Here is a 6,523-nt window from a genome sequence, read left to right as displayed (position 1 = left end):
TCAGCCTGATGACCAGCTTCCCATAATCAAGAGGAAACTGCCTTAGCTCTAACACAGCCCTGCTCCATACCCAGGATACCTCCTTGTCCTCTGGACAGCCCACCCACCTGGAGCTTTGTGCAGCTTTTACATGGAAGGAAGCTGAAATGGGCAAGGCTGGGTTTGGCCCAGCTGTAATGGCAGGCACCAATTCCCACCTCACAGCTAAAGCCTCTCTTGGGTGAGGTTTTCAACTCTGACTCATGCTCCTCTGGTCTCTAGCACAGAATAAGTGACCTATCACACTGCAAGAGAAGGAACCAGAGCCTGGTGTTCCCCTGCACCCTGATGAGAGGACAAAATATGTGCAAGTGAGCAACAGCCAGGTCTGAAATGAGCAGGGACTCCTGAGCTGGCAGTGCAACAGAGGTTTACACAGAGTAAAACACTTAAAACACCATCCCCTTCTCTGAGGACTGGCAGCCCACAGAACCCCAAGCAGCTCAAGTTCTTCTATTGCAGTAAGAAGTCCAGCCTAGAGAGTAGGTGAGACAGATTTCTGGTGACCAACACGTTATCACTGCTGGAAGCAGGAGCTTCTAGTACTGAGCACCTTTAAAAGATAGATCACCAGCAACCTCCTCCAGACCAGAGGTCAGCTCACGAGCTGCAGCAATTCTGCAGCTGCTCCCAGTTCTGCCTGCTGGTTGCTCCATCTGGTCCCATCCTGTTACTATCTTTGTGAAGTGTCCACTTGAAATAGTCCCATTTCAGGAACTCCACAAGCAGCCATGGAGATTCAGCACACTTCCTCTTTGCTTTAGGGGTAGAAAATTTTATTTTCTAATCAGTCTTCCTCTGTAGAAAGAAGTATTAAAAGCTTCAGCAAGGTAAGTGTGTTAGTGTCAGTAAGCAGAAGCTCATCCAGAGCAAAACAGCAGAAAGCTGGAGAATTACAGGTGGCTACAGGCACAGACTGGTTGTCATTTGGCTTTTCTTTTCTATGAGTAACAGCAAGAAAATGAGTCAGACTCTATGGCTGAGTCACAGTGAGTGAATATAAACTTGCTTTTCAGACCAAGAGACCTTGGGCAGGTGGAGGAAGAGCTCTGTATAATCTGCCCTGGATAAACACAGCATGGTCCCTCCATGTGCAAGTCCTGCTCCAGGGCCTAGGATCTGCAAGCCTGTCCCAAAGGAAGACCTCATGGTGGAAATATATGATAAACATATGACAACATCTGCCTTCTGTTTCCTGCACTGTGTACAGATTATCTCTCTCTACAGATAACCCTGTCCTTCTCAAAGAGAAAGCTGGGGTTATGCTTTAAAACGCTGCTGATATCAGTGACAATTTGAGTCAGTTCATTCTGTACCTGTTCTCAGACCACGTGTCTCACCACATCTCAGCACCATCTGCTCAACACCTGAGCGATGTGATTACACATCTGCCCGGGGTTGTTTGTTCTCTCATCCCTCCTGAGCACTGAAGCCAGAGGCAGGATAGGCAAAGTGTGCTTTCTGCATTCACGTGTGCTCTCTCCACACACAGAGTGGAGCTGACGCCCAGCTGAGCTCCCCCACCTCCTCTCCACTGGTGTCATTATTTTCCATGTTGCTTTTTGAGCCCAGCAGTGAAGAAGCACTGGGAATGCAGAAGCCCATGTCAGAGCATGATCACCAGCAACTCCAGCAGAGGACTTTAAAGGGAAGCCTGGTGGGCTGCAGTAAAGTAAAAATCATCAGGCTACAATTTGACATCAGCAGAGCTCCTTGTAAAACACATGACTTCGGCTGCTGTCCCAGCCCCCTCCCCCTGCCTCCAATTCCAAGACCATAAAATTACTCATTAGGCTTGGAACAAAACGCTCTCGGTGCACTTGCATGTGGCTGGAGGCAGAGACAGATGTTTTGGGCTCTGGAAGAAAATTGCTGAGAGACAGAAATGAAACACTTCCAAAGCTGCACTGTGCTTGCCTGCTCCTGTTGGACTGCATGGGGGTCAGATTTAGAAGGGAGCAATAGCATCACTGAGCAATCCTTTGCTTCCACTTAGCTTTTATTAAATCCTCAAACACAATTTTCTGTTTCACTTCAAGTTTTGCACTGAGTCCTTCAGCATGGCATAAAAGCAGCTCAGGGCTGTACTTCTGGAAGTAGGTTTCAGCACTTCGGGTTTATGGTTAAAAGATCCTACATTTCAGCTGCACTTTTGTCTTGAAAAGAACAGGGAGAGTTTGCCTTTAGGAGCCAGACAATCCTCAGAGGCCCAGGAAGCAGAGGATCCTCCCTCTTTTTACACATGCAGTAAAGTGAGAATAAAAACATTGCCTGCAGGCATGTCAGTGAGGGGATTAGGATTCAGTGTCCCGATTATAGCTTGGTTTATAGGAGGCAGCCGTTCCCACCTCCCATAACCAAACACTTGCTCAGTTAACCATCACATTCAAACGAGGGAGTGCAGTGACTCCAGCTCCATCGCACCATTTCTCTTCTTAAATTCAAGAGAGTATTCTGCCTTTAGATCCTTTCCTGCTACATTTGCTTTTGGTCACACAGTAGATGTTTTAAGACCATGCTACGTTACATTCCTGGCTTTGAAAGATCAGGTTCTGTGATTCCAGTAAGGCAAACAGTTCAAAGCACAGACAGAATGACCACTGCTACCTGATCACCACCATGAGACACAGACTGTCAAACCAGTAATCTCCCAGCTACTGGTCAAACCTGGTCCTCAGGCACTAAGAAAGTCTGAAGACAATGGGCTCATTTAGACCTCCCTCAGCCAAGCATCACAGAAATAACAATTTTTTTCTCCTACAGTTATTTCTAAGGTATCATTCAGATACAAAAGATACTGGGGAGGTGTTTTTTTACCTCTCATGTACTCCTGCAGGATAAATGTGAGCCCAATTCCCCACAGCTGGAAGGAGAATATATTGAGTTGGAAGATGTAGGGCCATATGTCAGTAAGCTCCAGGTGGAGGCCAGGGATCAACAGGAGTGGCCTGATGGTCAGGAACAACCCCTGCCACAGCGCTAATTACATGTAAGCTTCACTTTCAAAGCTACATAGAAGCTTAAGCTCATTTATCTTTACAAGGGATTTAAAGGCCTATCGGCTTTGGGAAGTGAGAGTGACAGGAGAGGGAAGTGCCAAATCATCAGCTCAAACTTCCAGTTGCTGTTAATATGGACTGAGCTATCTGTGTCAGCACCATGCAGCACACTGGCAAGGCTCACTCACCAGCCCCCTGTCTGACATCTCTGCCTGGTTCCTTGAGACTTTTTCTTACCAACAAACAAACAAACCCTTCAGTTTCTCTAACATGATTTCCTCCCAATCCCATAATACTGGATTATTCCTAAGCCTAAAGCAAAGAACATCACTTTGTGATTCAGGCTGCTTCCTGAGCTAGAAGGAACAGCTCTGCTGAAATACCTCATTCTGTGCTGTCTGAAACACTACACAGCATGAGCTGAGTCTGGGAAGACAGGAAAAGAGATGGAATTATGGGCTCGTGAAATGGACACTGACAAAAACCTGAAATGTCGAGCTCACTCAGATGCAGTCTGTGTTTAATCCAGTCATCAGACAGTCTCTGTTTAGCTAAATATTTGACTTCAGAATTGGGCCTGAATTATTATTGGCAAAGCTTCCAAGCTCCACAGGTCCCTCTAACAAGCTGTTCCTCTGTGGAAGCCTTGCAAGGAAATGAATGCAGCCTTTGAGGAAACTGCTGGAACCCTTCTCAGGCTTCCAGAGTGGGTTTGCGGAGTCCCGTTAGGTGTCCAGGCCTTCTGAAAGCTCCATATGTTGAGTGTTAGAAGCTACAGGGCTGATGTTTGTGTGCATTTCTGGGATGTTCCCAGAGGAGTTCTGGCTCCGCAGCATGTCACAGGAACAGAGTTATCAAAGAAAGCACCAAAAATAACCTAGTCTACAGAACAACTAAAAGCCAAACTCAGACAAAAAATAAATAAGCTGGAGCCACACATGAAGCCATGTAGCCAGAGCTGTAACGTGTATTCCATTCTAATGGGACGTATCTGAAAGAGCACAGAACTGGCATGGTTGGTCCCTTGTGAATACTCACAGCAGGGACATAAAGAAGCACAAACACAATTCCTCATCAATGGCAGCTGTGTATCACAGGGCCCAAAGGTCTGGTTCAGGTGCTGCCAGGCAGAGCCCATGGTTGCTATCTCAGCACACTGGGAAGTTTGACACCCTGTCACATAAAAACAGTCCGTCAGCACTGAAAGAGGAACGTGGTCATCCCCTCTCCCATGCAATATTCAATTTCTGTCTGTGGCAGCATATGCCAAAAAAGACAATCCTCCAAGGATGGAGGCTGTTCCTCAAGCCAGGCTCTCCTGCTATGGGCACCTCCAGAGAAGCAGAAGCTTGGCTTCCCAAATTACAGGCAGCTGCAGGCAGGAGGAGTCACCTTCCAGTTTTGCTTCCAAAGGAAGATTATAAATTAAAGTCCAATTTGCTAAACCTCTAGGTAAGCAACTGTTTCTGCATAAACACATACTGGTTTGTGGGCTGTATTACATGGCTAACTGCAAACCTGAGTGGCTTGAAAATCACACTGTATACAACTAAACCAGGGAGCTAACAGAGGCACATTTTAAAATTACATGGATTTAAGCAGCCTGGCTCATGATTTTTGAATGTGATAAAAAATAATGATTATCCTAAAGCAGTACCTAAAAATTGTGCATGAAAAATAAGAGCACAAAATTTTCTGACAGAAAGCTTCACTTCTAAGTGGGAAAGAGCACAAAGCTGGCTCAGCTAAAATTATTGTTCAAGTGAAATAAAGTCGAAGATTTTAATACCATCCTGAAGATGGGGTCAATGTCTGGAATATTTTGCAAAAAGGGGTCAAATTATCACCTCCCCCTGTCATTCTCTGTGCTACAACATTAGTGGAAAAATCCAAGAGCTGTTTCAGGTCTGTTAGCTAATAAATGGATCGCCAGGCCAATGTTCAGTGTCGTTAATAAATCGTCGCAGCATTCTGTACTTAGTATCAGCAGAAAGTCTTGGTCCCTTCCACCCCTGAACACATACCACTTTGGGAAGGACAGAAGGAACTGCCTACACTGCCTTTTTTTCTGCCTGCTGGAAACATCCAAGCTCACAAACAGATGCGAACTCTCAGTGCATCTGCACTGTTCCTCCTCCGAGATCAGCATTAACCCGCAGGAGAGCCGTGGGTGATGAGTCCTGGCTGCTCCAAGCTCTGGAAGACAATGACATTAACAGCGGCAGTTTAAATCCAGACAGCTTTCCATCCAATGATCTCTTACAGCATAACAAAAGGCTGGCAAGAGCCAGAGGTCCCATCTAAGGCTGGGATGCACAGTACCTCCATAGTCCGTGCAAGCAGGGATTATTCCCTGCCCTATTCAGGGCTGTTTCCCCAGCCCCCAGGCACTAGGATACCCAGTGGGAAGGGCTCATCCCTTCTCAGTCACCCCTGCTGGCGCCGTTCCAGTTTGTCTGAAGACACTTAAATATTCATCGAGAAAGCGCAAGACTCCGTCTTGCCGGGTGCACAGATTGCTCCCCAGGGAAACAGGACACCTGCCTTCTCCACTCCCTGCTCCATCAAATCATTAATTATTTAAAGTAACAGGAAAGAGCAAGAAAAACTCTCCGCATCAGACATGCTTGCAGCCCGTTGTTTGCGGTGCTCTCTGGGGTCTTGTGTGGCCCGAGGTTTGCATCTCCCCTCTGGCAGAAACAAGGATCAAGCCCAGCTTTCCCCTTTCCTTGGGGAGGATGCTCTACCCGCTAAGCTATTGTACAAAAGAAGGGCTTCCCCTTTATCCAGACAGACCTTATGTTCACTTTTCCTACCAGATAGAGTGGTGTTTTTTTTTTAACTTCAGTTTGAATAAAAGGCAAACAAAACACAAATCCAAATCTCTGAGAGAAGCAGCTATCCATAAACCTCCGCACATTCTGTATTTGTTCAAGAGCTTAGGGTCCACCTCCCCATTTCACAGCTGGGCAGGCCAAGCCATAGTGATCCAAATGGATTAGCAAGCACTTGGCTACTGAATCCATCGGTGATGGGTTTCAATGAAATGGAAACCACTGTCTCCCTGCCCTGAAGACAGTTCTGGTGTGCACAGAGGGACATGTTTGGAGAAGCAGAGGGTCTCTTATCTGCCTCCCGTCATGTCTCAACACACCAAACGCCCCACTCTCTCTCACAGGAGCAGCACGGATCCACGCAAGGGTCCCCGAGATCGGGATGTACCCCAAAACTGTCCCCAGCCCAGGGAACAGCCCCATCTACACCCTGCTAGAGCAGGAAGTCGTGGCAGGTGAACAGCACTGGCACCCTCATGTGGTGACAGGCATCAGAGTGAGCTCACAGTCAAAATCAGCGGTACACAGAGAGATACTTCTCCAGGGAGTCCTGACAAAGACCATCTGTGGGCCAGCATGGTCTAGGGACGGGATACAAACCTGATGTCACCTCTCCTATTCTGAGACCAGCAGCAAAGAATGACAGAATGA

The sequence above is a fragment of the Pyrgilauda ruficollis genome, unplaced genomic scaffold (genome assembly GCF_017590135.1).
Source record: "Pyrgilauda ruficollis isolate IOZ18807 unplaced genomic scaffold, ASM1759013v1 scaffold23, whole genome shotgun sequence".
Taxonomy (NCBI): Eukaryota; Metazoa; Chordata; class Aves; order Passeriformes; family Passeridae; genus Pyrgilauda; species Pyrgilauda ruficollis.
This window is presented reverse-complemented; position numbering follows the sequence as displayed.